Below are 19,267 nucleotides of genomic sequence, written 5' to 3' on the forward strand. Positions count from 1 at the left end.
TTGAGCAGAGCTGAAGCTTCTTCAGAGCACAAGGGGCAGTGGGATCTCAGGGTTTGGAGAAGAGTTGGATACTACCTAAGTTTTGCTCATCCATGTTGTCACAGACAAAAGGATACCAAACTGACTCTCAAAGACCCCTAAGGACAAGAGCTGCTCACCTGCACTCACCATTGAATACCTTGTAGTCACATAGTCCTTGGAGTTGGTCCGAATGCTGTCTGTTACAATCTGGCCGAGTTCTGTTGATTTGGGTGGCTTAGGAAACAGAGACCTGTTCCCTGGATTAATGAGCTTTTGGACGCTTGGAAGCACCCTTGGCCTCACCAGGAACTCTTGAAGGCAAAAGTGGAACTCACACGCTCACCTTGTCTTTGCCTTTTGAATTGAATGCTCCAGGCAGACAGACACCTGGTCCCCCAACCTCTCAGCCCACGAAGCTGGAGACAGCGGCCCACCCTTGCTGTGACCACACAAAATCAGATCAATTCGTTTTAGTTTCTTTGCCGCTGGGGCCAACATTTTATGTTCAAAACTCAAATGTGCATCTTCCCTTGAGATGGGCCAGGGAAGGCAGGAAGAGACCCCCGGATGTTGCCTGGGAGATGTGTATTCATAGGGTCTCCAAAGCCCTGAGAACACTGCCCTTACCTTCTCTTCTGTCCCAAACTGATCCTCTTACCGTGTTTTCTGAAAATGCAATTCATCCTGAAGGATGCCCTCTGAACGCCCAGTGCCGTGCTTGGCATTGGGAAGACAAAGCAGAGAGACTGTCTCTTTTGTTCCTTGTAGTCCAGCAGGGAGATGAAGCACAAACACATGGGACAGTCCAGTCAACAGTCAGGCTTCTGGGAGACAGGACATCCTATTTGGCACGGGCCAACTTCGCACCTCCCCAAGGTGCTCATTGCTTCTGCTCCCATCTTCTCGCTCAAGTGGTCTCCAATCTTCCCCACCTCCCCAGAGGAACCAGGCATCCCACCTAGACCTCTCAGTCTTCTCTCTGACCTGGCCTGCAGCTGTTCCCAGCTCTTACTAAGTAGAGCAAATCCCACAGAACGTAGGATCGTGTCCAGAGTGACAGTAACTATTAAATAATCCAAGGGAGCTTGATTTCATTCAGGACTTAGCCCTACAGATAGATCTGAGCCTCATTCCTCCCTTATTTTCTCTAGGATCTTGGAAACTTCTAGTCTTAGAACAAACAAGAAAGGTACTCTTTGCCTTCCTAGTTGGAGTCCCATAGATCTCTCCTAGCCACTGGTCTGAGCTGACCCTTGCTTGGTCTGCTGTTTCCATGGTTCTGTTCTCCTAGTCACTGCCTCAACCAGCCAGGGGTTCTCTCCTGCTCCCTTCTCACTCCATCCTCCTTCCATTCAGGATACAGACATGAGGATGAGAAGGGAGCTGGTCTCTGCAGTAGCTACCACTGCCTGATGATGCATTTGATGGTGAGAGTGCATTTATAGTTAAGATAAGGCTAAAGATGGCTTTCTCAGTGACCTGTTAAGCTCTGAGAAAGAGCTGGAAGGGTTCTTATTGGAAATGATAAGGAGAAAGAGACTATCCCAGGGGTCCCCAACTGGTAGGTGCTCCTTGCTTCCACCACTCTGAGAGCAGATGAACTTGGACAGGCAAAGCTTGCCAGAGACTTCATGGCCAAGTTGATTTCCAGCCAGCATGTTCCAAGAGCCCTCAAAGGCTAGCGGTTCTCATCACAGTAGCTGCAGAGGTGAGGGTCACTCCAACCCCACCTGGCAAGAATACATAGAACAACCCTGTGGGATGGTTACTCCTAATTGAACAAGTTAAGATTATTTTTTTTTTCCTGGGCACAAAAGCAAAAATAAAAATGTTGTTAATTTTGCCAGGTTTGCAATTGAACACATTTGATTCTTCGACTTAAAAAAATTTTTTTTCTATTTTGAAGCAGGTATTTTCTAATGAGGCTTATTTTTGGATTTGAGATCACTGGGCTTCTTGCCCTGTGAATCAATGCTTGCTGCTCTGTTGAAAATGCATACATTGGTGACCACAGTATTAAGCCAAATTTAAAATCTTTAGTCTCCTCCATCTGTAAGTGTTATGTATCTACCTCATTATGATTTTTTTGGTTTCCTGTGCTTTCGTGTTGTGTACAATGTCAGAGGTGAAATGTAGATAAAAATATATATATATAAAAATATATATTTTTGCTTTGCAATAAAGTTCAAAGCTATAACACAGAATATTCATGAAATGTCATAGCCTTTTATTGTGCTCTGTCTTCTTAGTTGTGAATTGTCCTCGGGAGCCCTTTTGCCTATTCACGAGAGTCAATATTGTTGTGTTTTGTCATTTGATGAATTATTCTAATTATTTTAACTATACTTTTTTTGACACATTGAATAAGACACTAGGATTCTTGAACAACTCTTGGTTTCAAAGGTGCTTTATTTCTGTGGACTCAAGTAATTGCATGGAAGGGAAGTGTTCTGCAGACTTGAATCTTCCTGATAAAATTATCAACTCCAGCGCCATTGGGTGTTGGGTTTAGAATGAAAGATTTGTGCGTAGGGGGAAAAAGGAAACATTGATTTGGCTTTGACTTTTTGAAGTTTTCAATGATAATTTTATGTCCAGCTTTATTTTTTTAGTTTCAATTTCTTGGCATGGAATATGGTACTCACGGACTCCCTTGCATTCTTGTCTGATTTGGCTGCTTTTGACTTTTTTGACTGCCGTTTTCTCTGGGTTGATAGCATGTGTTGTACTGTTTGTGGTGAACTACCCTGTACCCAGCCCCCAACTCTTCTCTAAACCTTTGGGAACTCTCTTCCATACCATGTGTTCAGAGGGATGGTGATTTGGAAACATTTGTAGTCTCCAAGCCAGTGATGCTGTAAAGACTCAAGTTTTCCAGAAGAATCCTGAAAAATTGCAGGACAGGTTCGCGGGACCTTGAATAAAAGGTGGATTGTCTGCCACTGATTTTCTATGTGTTTGAACAGAATTCCTTTTGTTTAGCTAAGCACAACTAGGTCGTGAGCACTAGATAATTTATATGGTTCAATAACTCTTGTTTTTCTGTGTCTTTGGCCTAAATACGTAAGGCTTTTCTCAGATTTATGAAATATGTTTTAAATGGGATGAAGAAAGGTCTATAATCTACAGTAATAAAAAATCCTTACAAATGATAATTCAGCAAAACCCTATACATGTTTTATTATTCCCCAGCTCCTGGGAGCTGGGAAAAAGTGTAATTGAAGGGGGAAAATCATTTCCACAAATGATAACTTTTTCCCATAAAATACATACAATGAATGGGACAAATAATGAAAAAAAAACCCTGAGGTTCAATTTCATAATATGTTAGGTTTTCTTTTTTCCTTCTGATGGTCATAAAGAATTGCTGGTGTGTATGAATGAATAACAGACATTTTAACTTGTATTGGGGGAGGTTTGCTTTGTTCTTTAACAATGCTAAACTGATGTTTGAAAACAATTCTGCCTAGGTTATATTTTGCTGTTCTTGGCTATTTCTCTCTCTTTTTATGGTATAATGGTCTGTCTATGAATTGAAATGCATATAAAATGTGTGCTGAAGGTGGAACACACTGGTGTTGTTTGAAGGGGAAAAGTATAATGGTAAATATATATTGTATGTATATACACATGTAAGTAGGTGAGTGGGAGTATGTGATATAGCTACACACATATACAAACACACATGTGGGCACAAGGACAATATGCTTCCAGAGTTGGCTTTTGATTCTGAGGAATTTGCCACCTCACTGAGCTTCCCAAGATTCCAGTATTTCCTTTGAAATAACTAAATGTTTAAGAAATGCCTTTTTTTTTAGGTACTAGAAAGCACAATTCTTATTATTCCCTATTCTTTTGGTAATATAGCTATGGTGGGTTCAGAGGAGCCTCTTTTAAGGTGGATTTTTGCGGGATCCTTTCTTGCATATCCGTCTGCCATCCCACCCAACATCAAGAGAAAGTTACCTGCCGAGCCACCTACACCTGCCTCTGTTGACTCTGCCTTTCTGTGAATCTCAATTCCCCAATTTTTCCATAGAGGAAGTTGTTCACAGGAGACCCTTCTGAAGTTTGAACACTGGTGAACACTGGGCTGCTTTCTCTCTCCATGCAGGTTTAGGCCGTCTCCATCCTTGGAGTCTCCCTCCCTGGACACCCATACCCTTTGTACCCTACCCAGGGCACAGATGACAGGAATTATAGAGCTACTAGAAGGAACTTCTTGCCATCTCTGTGGTAGAGGTATTTCAGGTGCATGTGTTGGTGGCTCAAAGCACAGGTTCAATCCATTTCTTAAAGAGGAAGAGTCCAAGTAGACCTAACTCTACAGGGAACCCAAGAAGACGTCAGAGGACTTCTGACCCTGGCCAGCCAGTTTTGTTCATGTCATGATCTTCTGCTTGCTCATGGGAAGAGTACCCTTGATTGAGAGAGAAATTCCTGGATTGTCAAAACCAGTATGGAGAGGAAGGAAAGAAAGCTGGGCTTAACCTCATTGTTAAAAATGTATTTTCTGCTCTGCCCTTCCTTTTCTGTCCAGAGACACGTCTCTGCACGGTGGGCTGGTCCTTAGGTTTAACCGTTTTTGGGGGGTTATTGTGGGGAGTTTTCTGCACTGCCATGAGTTCACTGTGGTTTTTTTTTTTTTTTATCATTATTACCAGTATGAACACCTCTTTGCTCCCTAGAAGGGACAAAGGGCTGTCCCAGGATTTGATCATTCCAAATACAGATTCTTTCAGTCCTGTTAATATGTAGTAGTTACTCTTAAACTTCTGGGGAAATACCCAGTTTGGAGTCTTCTTCCCTAACCAATTTCTGTGTGGCCTGGACAAGGGCAAATGCTAGGCCTGAGGAAAGTAGAAGTCACTGAACTAGAGGTAGCAGGAATATTTCAATGGGGTGTAGCAAATGTTGCAAGAGCTTCTCTGACCCTGAATTCAAAGTGTTGTACACATTTGACCTTAGACTTCACAAGCTACTGGGTCTGCCATGTACTGACCTTCCCCGAAAGGACAAGGTAATAAATTTATTCAGATAATGAATTTATTTTGCTCCACAGGAGCTTTCTTGTCATAGCACTATTCCCATTTCAAATTCAGTCTATCAATTGACTATCAAATACTTATTTAACACTCACTATACCAAGTATAGGGCTATAGGGATCTAAAGAAAAAAAAAACCCAAGGAATTTAATAGGAGAAGCAAGAGATATACATAAATAACTCTAATACAGAGGGAAAAAAAAATAGGGTTCAAAGAGTGGTGCGAGGGACTACAGGCATCCAGAACAGGAAGTGATACAGGAAGGCTTGAAAAGACTGGCGCTTAAGGTGGATTTTGAAGGATTCATGGGCTGTATGAAGACAGGAATAGAGGGCTAGATGTGTTCACCATCATGTTGCATTAATCATCCACTTAAGATGTTGAAGACTGTCTGATGAGAAAGCAAGACAATTTCCAGAAGCACATCTTTAAACCATACTGCCACTTCCAGTGTTTGTTAACACTCACCCAACCTTGTTGACCTAACAGTCCCTAAGCTGCACCTAGATTAACTCTGGGTTTTCCAATGTGATCCAAGGAATGGCTCATTAGGGCCAATAACTACACTCCCTCGTCAAAGGCTTCATGGACATCCTCCAGAGCTGGGCGTGTGGGTGCTCATATGTATTCCTATGTGTGCCTTGGCTCACAGTTTCATTCCCTACAGATTTGTTATATCTAAAAGCCATCTTTCTGGTCCTACACATATTGTGGAAGTCAGAAGGAATGAGACTTGAAGTGGACATTTGTATATCTTCACCAGTGGGGGCACATCAGAAAACCATTTGTTAATGGACTACTCAGTGTTTGATTTCTGGGACCAATGAGTTTTTAAGGCCAGGGGGGAGAAATTTTAATAAGGAATGAAATTCCTGAAAGCCCAAAGCTGCCCAAGAGACACAGAAAAGCCCAGTCTCTGTTTAAGATTTCAGCACAATGCTAGTCAGGCCAAATTTCTGGACCTGACCACAAACACACAACAGCTGAGAGTGTGCACCACAGCCACGCAGAATGACTTGAGCCGTGCAAACTTGATCCTGCGTGGGCACTTGCTGTAACAGCCTAAGACTGCTCTTTATGGGCACAGTATGTTATAATGGGGGACTCAGTCATTGGAATTTGGGATAAGGCCCAGTTTCTCCTTAACTTTGTGGAATGGTTTCAGGTCTTTCCAGATACCATGAAAACACACTAAAAAGTAGACCAAGAAAAATAGTTTTTTTCCCAGTGGTCTACAGTTCACTCAGATTCTCCCAAAGTTTGCTCAACTTATTTTCATGTTCTGAGAGTTCACACACACACACACACACACACACAGCTGTTCAGACATTGGATGAAAGATGCAAAGACACAAAGAATCAGGACAAGTCTGGGAACTACCCATGGATGGCTCTGTTCCTGGAATTGGCATTTACCATTCAAAATATTTCCTGGCCTTAGGTACAGACTTCAGATTCTCAGCTTGTCTGAGTAGAAATCCAGGAGATGGTGGCTCTGAACTTTAGAACTTAACTAATAGAACAAATTGTATAGGACTTGCCAAATTCCCTAGTGTGTGGTTCATTATAATTATTGTCACTTTAAGACCCCCCAAAATAATTCTATCATTGCCAACCTGTGGCATAGAACATTTTCAGAATGGGTAGGATGGTGGCCACCTGCAATCCATGGAGCTAATAGAACAGCCAAGTCAGCTCAGCATGCATTGAAAAAGAGCAGACTTCTATGTTGCACAAGTCATGTTGGCCTCCAAACTTCAAGACATTAAATTTTTTTTTGACAGGCAGAGTTAGTGAAAGAGAGAGACAGAGAGAAAGGTCTTCCTTCCGTTGGTTCACCCCCAAAATGGCCGCTATGGCTGGTGCACTGTGGCCGGTGCACTGTGGCCAGCTTGCTGCGCCGATCTGAAGTCAGGAACCAGGTGCTTCCTCCTGGTCTCCCATGCGGGTGCAGGGCCCAAACACTTGGGCCATCCTCCACTGCACTCCCGGGCCACAGCAGAGAGCTGGACTGGAAGAGGAGCAACCAGGACAGAATCCAGCGCCCCAACCGGGACAACCCGGGGTGCCGGCGCCGCCGGCGGAGGATTAGCCAAGTGAGCTGCGGTGCCAGCCTCAAGATATTAAATTTTGACAGTTCTCTTTATCACCCACCAGCTGGGGTTCTGCTGAGCCTGACCACACATGCACAGCCCCTGAGTGTGACACGGAGACCCTCACTATCTTCTGTGTTCCTTGCACACCATGTCATCTACTCACAAATGTGTCACTTAAACTGTCATTCCTCTCAGATTTAACTCATAGTGGCTGAGCCCTTGCTTCATACCAATTTGCTAGTGTATTTCTATATATTTTCTTATTTGATTTACCTAACTTATTCTTTATAATGACCTTATTAGCTAGAGGGATATAACATATAGCTGTGTTTTACAGATAAAGAAAAGGAGACTTAGGCAGTTGAATAGTTTCCTCAGCTTCCCTGAATTCATGAGATGAAAACCTCAATGTGAGCTCAGTGGTCTTCATTGAAAGCTCCCTGCCTTTTCTCATTACTCTGACTATGTACTCTCTTGCAAACTGGTGGGGGCGTTTTACCTTTCTTTTTGTTCTCCTGCCTAATTAAACTTTGAGAGTGTATCCCTACAGTGGCACCTTTTTACCCTGACCTGCCACAGCCAAGGACGGCTTGACCTGTGACGTATAAACAACTCATCTTGAGGAGCCAAAGACTAGGGGCCCTAGGGCATCAGCTCAACTCTCTAACATATGGAAAGACATTTTTCCTTCTTTCCAAAGATTTTTCCTGAAAAAATGCCTAACAGATCCTATGAGAACCTACTTTTGAAGTCAACTGATGTTTTTCTGAGCTCTCCCAGGAGGTCCTTTCAGTGGGATTCCTCCATGTTGTAGAGAAGGGGTCAGAGCGTTGAGAAACCCAATAATTTTTTGGAGCTCAGACTGTTGAAAAGCAGTGAAGCTGTGCATCCAACAAAAGTCACTGTCATCAAATTAGTTGCCCAGGAACTGGGCTTCAGAGAGCTTGAGAAGACATCACTTTCCCTCTTGACAGCTGTCAAAACTGGCAGCCATCATTCATGAGGCTAAAGGAAGAGATTCTCTTTAGAACCAAGGGCTCAGCCATATTCCTGAACTCTTGCACAGTCAATTCATTTTGTTCTTTAGCTGATCTTCTTACTTACTCATCAACAGCAAAGATCTTAGGCATGTAATAGACCCTTTCCCCAAGAAATGCACAGTCTTGTAGGGAGGCTAAATCCTAGAGATAGGACTGAAAGTGGTGAATACAAATAAATCTCTCTGAATTCAATGTAAAGGAAGACAACTTAGCACGCTTGGGCTCGGAGAAGGACATGGCATGGCGGGTGTCATGAGCTCTCTGCCTTCATCTGTCTTTCTGAAGGACAGCTGAGCATTCCTTATAGACAGCATATCCTGAGTGTAGGACATTAGGTGCTGTTTGTGAGAAACAATGAACATGATGTAACCCTACTCTGCCTCTCCTTTCCCTAGAAGTAACCCCCAGAATGCACCAACACGTTGACTCCCTTGACTGCCAGTTTTGAACCATTCTCAAAAGCAATACTGTCTTAAGAAAAAATGGCTTAACCAGAAAGAGGAGACAAAAAGAGGAAGAGAATAATGAAAAGATACCTCTTTCTTTGATAAAGCTTGTTCTAGAAAGAGAGTTGCTTCACCCATAACTGTTCACCTTAACATACAAACTGAAGAATGGGCCCCTGTACTGCCTCATTTCGAGGACAAGTAGAAAACCTGGAACTCAACATCCTTAGAGCATTCTGGCTATTGTTATTAGTCACATTTCTTCATGTCCACAAACTATATGCCTCCATCCTGGGTCTTATGGACTTACAAAGTTTAGGTTAAGTGGTATGCTATTAATTGATTCATGGGTAACAGAACAAAGGAGAAAGATATTCTCTTAGGGACAGCCAAAAGAGAAATGAGACCTATTATTACATAGCGGTTGCCACAGGTCTTGTGTTAGCCACCTAACCCCAAAGATTCCTTGTGAAATAAGAAGCCCTATACTGATCCATAATACCCTTTAGGCCAACACAAGTTCTCATCAGTCTTGAAGAAATGATCCTTCCTCGTCACTCTTCTATTGTTGTAGCAATACTGAGATATGTCAAATGGTACTTTTTCAAAGCATGCCATATCCATTGCACTCATCACTTAACAGGTGCCCCATTCTAAAACACAGTATATTTATCTCCAAGTAAGTCTATTTGAAAGCTAAATATTATGTCAGTAGTGGGTAGTTTTTTTTTTTTTTTTTGAGAAGTCTTCACTATTTAGCAACTATGAGAAATACTGAAATTTTTTTCCTTCTGGAAATAGGTATTATTTTTTCTGTCATCTCCCAGTTGGAATTAGCAACAGGACCACTAAAGGTCTACCATGAGTTTATCAGAGATTTTATTTAAAATCTGGGCAAAACTAGGGGGAGAATGGGTTCTCGACATAGAAGCGCAGCGAGTTTAGGAGGCTTTGCTGTTGCATTCCAGCACCACGGAAAGCTGTGTGGTCTAGACCTTCCTCTTCCCCAAGCAGAGTCTCACCACTCTCTACAGTCCAAGGACAGCAGCTGGAGTACCCACTCATGAGCTCAAGCAGTTTTCTCTTCTGTGAAAATGAAGGTGATACATCAGGGTCCCATCCGATCCTAAAGTTCACTCATTCCACAGATGAGAAAAATAGTTAGCTCTTCCCTTTCTGGCCCACCCTCCTGTTTCCAAGTGTCAGAACGCAGGGAGACCCTCCTCAAATGGAAGGCACACATCTCCTGAATCAGTTGAGCTCTATTTTTCTCTTGCTTCAAAAGAAATAGTGATGCCAGCTGCTCACTACCCTACCAGACATACTCAGAATATCTCTCTTGAAGGTGAAAACATACTTTTCTTCCTCCAGTCCATTTTCCATTGCTGAGGTCAAGTGGTTTGAGTGTTTTGGGCTGAAGAACAGAGCATTATTGTGTCAGGAGATGAGAGTCAGCTACACTGCATGTACAGAGATGACTGCTCTAACAAAACAAAGCGAAACCAAAAACAGCCTTGCAAAGCTCACTGTGCTTTACAACCCCACTTACAACAGATGACTCTGCCTAGGGACATGCTTTGGGTATGGAAAATCATCCAACTTTGTTTCAGGTCACGATGAGAGTAAACGAAGTTGCCCACCACGTTTCTGGAATGCCTGTGGAGTGCTCGCCCACACCCACGCAGTAATCACCTCTGCTTTTGTCAATAACCCTATAAAGTCACAGGCAACATGAAAATGAGGAAACAAGTCCAGAGAGGTTAACCTGCTTGAGGTCACACCAGGGGACACACATGAGTAAGTCAAACCTGAAACCCGATGCTCCAGGCAGTGAAGTCCCAACATCATTCCACTGAGAGAAGCATGTAGGTGATCTACCTCCCTACCCACCCACACCATCCCTGGGAATGTCTTTCAGCCGGCAGTGGCTCCATATCAAATGGTAAATGGAACCACAGAGTCCCAGATGCCAAGCCAGAGCATCCCAGCCGTGTCCTGGGGCATTTCCAGGGCTCTTGGAGAATTTGTTTTTAATCCTTTTAAGCTGTACTGCTGCGCATCATCTCATTCTTCACTTGCATTCTGGCCCTTTCGTCTTGTAAACGCATCTGCAGTCACAAATCCTTGGACGTTCCAACCACAAACTGCCAGATTAGAAATAAACCATTTGGAGAGAGGCTCTAGCTAGGCAGAGCTTTAAGGATTTAGCTCATGAAGAAAACAGGTGTTTGTGAAGACCATGCAGGCCAAGCAGCTTGCACCTTTTAAAACTCCGTCATCTGGGAGAAGACCCACATTCGGCGATGCCTGTAGACTTCAGCTGGCTTAGAGGGACCTACCACTTAGTGACTCCCAGAACGATGAGCAGATGATGCCACCTCTATGCTCCAGAGGACCAGCCCAACAGGCTCCACAAAGAGCACAATATTTTTAGGAAAACCATTGTGCTACAGTAAGCCATGGTTGAGCACTGAATTCTGAGAGTGCTTAGTAAAAGATAAGATTTGGAAGCCCAGGAAAGCAGAATCTGTTCTGGCCAAAGAAATGAGTAAGTAGGAGCACTATATGCAAAAAGTGAGGGTGTTCTGCCTGCGGCTGTAACTCCCAGGATAAGCAGAGTGCACCTGCTATAGGAAGCCACAGGATGGGACTGAGTATAGCTGTCAACCTCAACCGTGAGAGCAGGACCCACAGCAGCATGGACGCTGGTGAACATTGAGCCTCGTGGTCTAGGGGCACAGTCTTGTCTTCTTGAAGACGTTGGCAGATTTTTTTAGAGGAACCTCTTTCAATGGCCAGATCTTAACCAAATAATTGAGTGCTTCCTGGTCTCACAGTCTTTCAAAGATAGGAAAAACTTCCTAACATGGCAGAGGAGTTTGCTTTTCTTCCATTTCTTGGGCTATAGGTGTGAGTAAAGGGTTTGTTCATCTATATGCAGGCAAGTTACTGGAAGGAAGCAGGTGGATTAGACCACCCATGACATCCCAGGGGATTTTGGACAGCGTGCTGCCCACCCAGAGGACTGGCTAATCTCCTGCCCTAAACGGCAGCCTCTGGCTGTCTAAAATAGAAGAGCTTGCCCCTGGTCTGTTAGGAGGGAATGTAAGGAGGTAGACAGGGCCAATCGAATGGTTCACAGAGTGGTTTTCTTGAGTTTGGGCACCAGGATGAAGCCAGAGAGGGGTTCATGAGGCCAAAAACCAACAAGTATGCTATGTGACTTCTGCTGGTTCCCGGCCTTCTGTCTGTACCCAAAGTGCCAAACGTGCAGCCCCTCCTCCTGGGCATGGAGGGGAGGGCTCCTCACAGCTTTCCAGTGGCCATGCCAGGCTGTGGTCATGGCTACAAAGCCACAGTCAGCCTCGCTGTTTTTCATGTCTTGTAACAGGAGCATGAAGCAGGTCGCCTAGTCGCTTCGTTTAGCCACATGGCTCTTTTTCAGTACTGCCCCCAAGGTGAGGCTCTGTGGGAGTGGCAGCTTTTGCTCAGATGTCACTTGGGGTCCTTGATCCCTTCCCTTCCCTTCCCTTCCCTTCCCTTCCCTTCCCTTCCCGAGCATGAGATGAGAGTCTAAGCAGTAGCATGGCCCTGGCAAGGGTTTCTCTTTGCCAAGTGGAGGCTCCTCTGCCTGCCCCCAACCCTGCCCCGCCCCGCCTCCCAGGCCTCCTTTTGTTCTATTTTCTTTCCTGGGTGTGTAGTGGGGGTGACTCTTGTTGGCACAATGGACTGTGATTCCCGTTACATTTTCCTTTCAACCAGTGAGGTGGTGCCGGCCCCTCTCCCCACAGACTGGGACAAGGGGGCAGAAGCACAAAGTAGCATTGCCCAAAGAGGCTCATGCAAAACCATCATTTTTGAGAAAAGTACAATGGGAAAAGCTCAGTGACATGGGAAACTCCCTTCAGATCCTCCACCATTCAGCCCCGGATTTCCAGTCCTTTTCTTGTTGGACATTTAATACCATCTGTTTATTATCATTTTTTTCCCAATGGAAGAAGACCCTCATGCTAATGAGTTGTGCAAACGATACCATTCTTTTCATACTGTTGCAAGGGGTGAAGACCGCAGTGAACTGTGTTTCTGTTACGATATCCATTTCTTGTGTGGGGTTGATTTCCGATTGGTGCATTCTCACTTATCAGGGATCTCTGATTCTAGCAGAACAAAATCAGCTACTTATTCTAGTTACTGTAAGCAAACACATAACTTTTACTGTAATTTGAAAAACCTTGTACTGTAATGGTTTAAAAAAAAAAGCAAATCTTATCAAAACTGATTTTGTATTTTTGATTACATCTGAATTTTCACATTTTTGTATCCAACCGTGACCACAGTAGTGCTTCCATAGCTTGTGTTCAAGGTCTTGTTTTCTTTCCAGGTTGACTTCTTAAGATTGTGTTGATGCCAAATGCTTAAGGGGCAGGACTGGGGCCCGGCTAGCAGAACCTGTCATTGGGGGTTGTGTCTTCGGCCAGATCACTGGCTGGCAACGGGAAATCTTGCCTAAATGGAGCAAGCTGACGTCGCATTTCATTGCGTGAATTCCCACAGACAGCTCATATCTCCAACTAATTTAAGGCCAATGGCATTGGCCAAACCTTTGCCAAGGACTCTCTCAACTGAGCTGCCCCTACCCCTGCATTACCCAGGTTCCTGGGTAAGGGAGGACATTTTTTGAAAACAAAACTCGTGAAATTAATTTGTGATTATGATTTTTTTTTCTTCTTGCTGGAAACGTGCTGGGAACCAGACAGCATGATGTTATCGCTCTTTCCGCTTTTCCAAACCAATACACCTGTTGTGCTCCTTGGTTTCTTAGTGAAGAAAATTCTAGACACAGACCTAAATATGAACTCTTTTCCTCCTGTATTTCTGATTAGCAATTCTCCCTATGTATTCCTAACTTGTTGAAGTGTTTTCCTTCTTAGCATTGCTTCTCATATTTTTTTTCCTGAACAACAACAACAAACCCACAAAGGAACAAATAATCTCTTTCTCTTTTTCTCTCTTTCTCTCTCTGATGTGTAATGTTGTGTTGTCCAGATTCTGTATAAAAATATGTATATGATGTATCTGATATTTGGCGGCCACTGGCTGTTAACTTTAACCAATATAATTAACAAAAATGCATAATGTTGGTGTTTGATTTTTTTTAACAAAAAAAAAACAACCTAGTTAAGACGTTTGTGTATTTTTGCATGGTTAAAATGTACTTAGTGCATTGAGAAACGTTGTGGAGGTACTCAGTGACAAGGCCGGTTTCCTTTTTGATTCTAATGGTGATTGGTTGTTGACCAGACTCTTCCCTATGATGTCTGTCTTCTTTAATTTAGCATAATTATATTTACAAGTTGTTTTAGTACTCAAGATTCAGCATAGTGTATCTATCTATCTCTAGTGTATCGACTGTTCCTTAAAACCAGGTTGTGGAAGTTCACTTTGTCTGGCACAGACATCTCCATTGCTGATTTCTGTTGAATTGCGTCCCTTCTCACTTGCTGTGCAGTCCAGATCTGAAGCACCCCAGGGCCCCATGGACAAGGGCCGACACCTCTCCTGCTGGAGCAGTACTGTGGTTTTTCCCTCGTCATGGAACATCTTTTTCCCCCCGCTAACCTAGTTAATATAAAGGAGGAGGAAAGGACAAGAAGTCAAGCAGGAAGGTAAAAATGATTTATATTTTATACATAAAAAGACATATAAAGTATTGTAGACAGATAGACAAGCAGAAAGACAATGGACGACCCCCAAGGACCAGAGATCCTGGGCTTTCCTCCCAGGAGCGTCACCAGATCAAAAGGGGGACTGCATAAAAAATAGTTGCTTCCTTGTGCCTCAGCTTCACCATTTGTAAGATCAGGACAGGCAGTATTGGGGAGGAAGAGGCAGCTACAGTTTCTTGGGTCTTCAGTGCACTTAAAAGTGGATTTTTAACTACCTAAGAGATTTAATTGGTGGATGTTTGAGGACAATGCTCACTCACAGCATCACCTATCCTTCTGCAGACATGGGGACCTGCTCAGGGGACAGACGTGTCTAAAAAGGCTCAAGTGTTCTTGTTCAAGATGACCCTGTGATCCACAGGTATCTCTTCTGTGAGCTTGGTCCCTGCATAGATGGAACTGGCAGCAACATCTCTGCTCAATGGAGTTGAATCTCTGTCCTAGAATCCTAGCTTTTCTCTAACTGAGTCAAAATCCATAGGCATGTTTTTTTTTTTTCCTGGGCACAGAAAGAGTTTGCCATTCTCTATTTCCACACCTAGAACCCCCACAGGCTGTCCCCCTCAATCGTCAGGAACCAGCATCCACAGTTGGTATTAAATGATATTCCAGCATCTGTTTTTTTGCTGACTCTGGTCTTTTGGCAGGATAGTGCATCTAATGGGCAGTCCCTTCTCTTCAAATCTGGAGGCAGAGCCAGTCCTCTGAGGTCCTTGGGCTTCTTGGCTCTGCAGTAAAAAAAAAAATCCATCCCGATGGCCAAGGGCACCTCGATGTCCCTGCCTCTGGCCCTCTTGAAGTTAAGAGCTTAGCCCTCAAGTATTTGACAGCATCTCTTTCTCGTAGGCACTTCCCTCCTCCGTGACTTGCGGCCACGAGCATTGATCGCATCGTGTGCTTTGCGGGTGGGCCTCGTTCACACTGTATTGAACATTGCATTAGGGTTGAATGCACTTCCTGCTGTGCCTCAGACTCAAGGCTGACTGCACAGAGACGTGATGGCTCCTGCTCCTGTCCTGCTTGGTTCTTGCCAGGGCAGAATTCAGATGGAGCTAGGTGAACATGCTGATAGTGGCCAGGAGGCCCAAGAACCTGTTGGAAAATTTACCCATGGTTCCCCAGGAACAAGGTTTGCTTGCTTGCTTTGCAAGGCCGGTAGAGACCTCCATGATACTAGAATTCAGTCCCTACCTCATGTCTAGTCAACACGGATAGCAGCTCTCTAGCAGCACAGACTGTGAATGTCAGAAAGGACCTCAGAGCTCATGTGGCCCAGGCTCCTCCCCTTACAAATGCCGAAACTGGACCCCCAGAGAGAAGTAACGTCCCCAAAGAAACATAGGTGGGAACAAGCTGAGCCCCCTCAGACGGGCCACCCCCACAGCTCTTTTGTCCCTCTCCTGAGTGATAATCACTAGCTCAGAGTCCTCCTTTTAATGTAGGAAATTCAGATGACATTTCCCAAACTGTCACACTCGCTATAAGTCGGTGGGGGGTTGTTTTCTCAATGATTACAGTCATTGTGAACACACTTCTACACATTCCCTTCTCCCAACCCAGCCCTGGGTAAGCCAAGGTAAGGGGCTAAGAATTTGGGACAAGAAATGAGCTAATGTCTTATTTACACATAGGTTGAAGGGGCAAAGAACAATGAAAATAAGACAGAGTCAAGTCTAAGCTTGTAACCGGCCCTCACTTAGTCCCATCACAGAGTAGCTCCTCCTTCCACACAGGAGCCCATCTCTCCTGTAGCCACTCCCCCAGCTCTCCTGTAGCCACACCCCATCTCTCCTGTAGCCACTCCCCCTTTGCTGGCTGCCTCCCACCGCGGAGGCACCTGGCCTCTCTGGGAAGAGTGTCCCATTACCCAGAACTGGTTAATCTGCAAGTCTCCATAAACATCCCTTCTCTGTGTGTTTTCTGTGCCCTCCTCTCTGCTAACATTTATCTCCACGGAGGCTCCGGAAGTCAAAGTGTGGTTTTCTCGTGCAGAGTGGTAGAGCCAGGAACTTTGAGTGTCATGCAAATGCCAGCACACCTCCCAGCCTCAGCTTCCCCTTCAGGGAGCTGGGAAGCCCCTGGCTTGTCCTGTTTCCCTGTAGGAGGACTCCCTGAGGTTTGTCCGCCAAAGCTCACATTAACCTGAGACTGGTTTAGATCCGATCTAGAATGCCATTCTATTTGAATTTTCAAAATCAAACTGACAGTTTGCTACAGAGGCCCCTTGATTCTGACGGTGTCAGCCCCAAGAAGAGCCGGCTGTTCCCTCGGGCTCTACTTCTTAAAAGTGTCTTCCTTATAAAATGGAGAAATGACTTTGGTTCCTACTAGATTATGGTGCTGTTTCTCGAAAGAGATCAAGTTCCTGAGTTGTGGATTTTTTAAAGGGCTTTCTTGCTTCTAAGGGCTCTTCCAGCCCTTGACACCCCACCCCGGCCCCCACCCGGCCTTGTACCGTGGCCAGGGGCCCAGGAGCCAGCGTGAGTAGCCTATTTTGCTGGAGATTGTCCTGAGAGGAGGGGAGTGGCTATAGTAATGGCCTCGTCCTTTCAGAGTTGGAAAGTGGGGCCAGGATTCTCATCTCAAAATGTTGGAGCTGCAGAGCACCCCCTGGTGGCTGTATGGGGAAAGGGAACGTACAGAACTGGCCCTCCCTGGGAGCAGTTACCCACATAGTCAGCCAGCTCCGGTAGCACTCCTAATCCCCAAGTAAGGGCCATAGGTCCCCGAGCTAATTTGCTTGATATAAATAATAGTGGTTATGATAATTATCTTTTTAAGCTAGAAAATGTGATAGATCTTGAAAATATGCTGTTTCGTTATCCCACTGCCCTGACACAACTCTTCAAGTACCTTCCTAGCTCCTGGTCATGTTGCACGCTCTGCTCTTCTGGGGGTGTGCTCCTGCGCCACCTAGTGGAAGTCACCAAACCTTCATTTTTGAATTTTTTTTTTTTTCTAAACTGCTCAGCAGTAGAGCTTCTGTGTTCCCCCAGGCTCTTCAACAAGTCTACCATAGGCACTGCAGTGACCCCAACACCTCTGCCAGCAGCTGCCGCCTGCAGACGAGCTCGCTGCTCATCGCAACAGCCCAGCCACGGCTGCTGTCTTCCCCGAGCTCCACTGGCATCCCAGGACGGGGGTGCAAGCCCAGCCAAGGGCTGAAGGGGTACTTGCCATGACGACTAGGTTCCCAAGGCTGATGGGCGGGACTTTAAATACTAGCTCCCTTCCTGTCAGCCTAGCAAGAGCAGAGCCAAAGAACATGACACTGAGTTACGAATATAAATTCAAGCAGAACACCCTAACTGTGCAGAAAGACTGTGGGTTCCAGACTAAAATAACTGCCTGCCCTTAACCACTGGATTCTATCTGCAATAGAGGGACTAAGCTAGATAACCTCCAAGGAGCCTTGTTTTGCATGGTGAATGCCTTAGAAACTATATTTAAACCCTTATAAAGGAGAATTGCACAAGGAAGTCCCACAGACCTACCAATCAATCAATTAAGAGATTGGTTTATTATTGGAACTCTCAGCTGTCTGGATAAAATATCGCCCACAGGACACGAACAAGATGATATCCAGCAGAGAAAGGCCTGGTGAGGAACTGGTCCCCAATGGCTGGCTATTGCCACTGCTGTTTCTCCTCCCATACATCCTGGCCCCATGAGAGCCCCAGCTTGGGGTGGCCAAGAGTAACTAGAGGGTGGTATCTCCAGGCCACCGTATCCCCAGGCCCCAGGCCGCTCATGGAGAGTTCTTTCTATATTGCTAGCAAGTGTTAGAGGATGGAGCTGTCGTCTGTCTGCCCTGCCATAGCCATGCAGGATGTGTTTGCCAGTTGAGGTCATTGTAGACTTTGGCAGCAACCACTCGAGACCCAGTTCTAGAGCATCACCAGTCACATCCCCAGCATGTTGCTAGCAGTCAGCACCAGATAACAGGCAGCTGTCACTGCTCATCTGTCCCCTGGTACTTGGAGGTAACTGTCTATCTCCTGCACTCCAGAGCACAGAGGAAGGGAAGGGCTGTTGTGTCTGTTCTGCCCTGTCTTCTGGGGGCTGGCACTGTGGTGTAACGGGTAAAGCCACTGCCTACAGTGCCAGCATCCCACATGGGCACCAGTTCGAGTCCTGGCTGCTCCACTTCTGATCCAACTCCCTGCTAATCTTCTGTCTTTTGCACATGTCTCTGTGAGTAGAGTCAAGTCCAAGGAACATCTGGCACGCCCCTAGAGGCCCAGCCAGGACCCCACATTCCCATGGGCACAGTAGCTGTCGTTCCATGGGGTCTGGGGGCACATGCCTGAACCCAGAAAGGTTTGTCCTCTTCTCCAGCTGAGTGTGGGTCTCTCGGGACGTGCGAGCTCCCAGCCTGGCTTTCTGGGACGCCTGGTGCTCGAGGCCAGCCCACAATAGCAAAGGTCTTGCCCTAACTTCAGCGGGAACCTTGGTGCTGCCACCTTCCGCTTGCCAGCTGGGTGACCACAGGAAAGGGATTTCTGGAGAGTGGACACTTCGGTCGCGTTGCCCCCAGTCAAGGGATGAGCCTTCATTCCGGGAGCTTTCCTGAGGGTGAGCCCCGTGCTACTGCGTACTGTAAACTCGGAGCTTCCGGGCCAAGGCTCCCTGGGCCTGGGAAAGGGGAGCCGAGGGGAAGGGGACTCCTTCTCACCTTTTGTTTACCTTCGATCTGGCTGGAGTTAGCTGCCCTAAACTTCTAGTTTGCTAAAGTCCTTATTGCCTTAACAGCCACCTAATATGCAGTCAGAACCAGAAGAGAGGCCCTCCCAGGGCGGCCGTTGGAAGCCTGTCCCCACCCTGGGACAAAGCCCAGAGTGGGCCTGTTAGTCACAGAGCGGTGTTCCCAGGCTGGGGACAAACCCAGGACTG

General features: G+C 45.5%; 1 protein-coding gene across 1 annotated transcript in view; it reads left to right on the top strand.

Annotated features, from left to right (window-relative positions):
* The window catches only part of XKR6 (XK related 6), a 333,364-nt gene extending 323,220 nt beyond the window's left edge, over positions 1–10,144 (top strand). Inside the window, exon 3 of the mRNA XM_002709441.5 lies at positions 1–10,144. This exon is cut by the window's left edge and continues 23,040 nt beyond it. The gene's annotated coding sequence lies outside the window, so the exon portion shown is untranslated.
* The last annotated feature ends 9,123 nt before the right edge of the window (positions 10,145–19,267 follow it).

This window comes from Oryctolagus cuniculus, chromosome 2 (assembly GCF_964237555.1).
Source record: "Oryctolagus cuniculus chromosome 2, mOryCun1.1, whole genome shotgun sequence".
NCBI lineage: Eukaryota > Metazoa > Chordata > Mammalia > Lagomorpha > Leporidae > Oryctolagus > Oryctolagus cuniculus.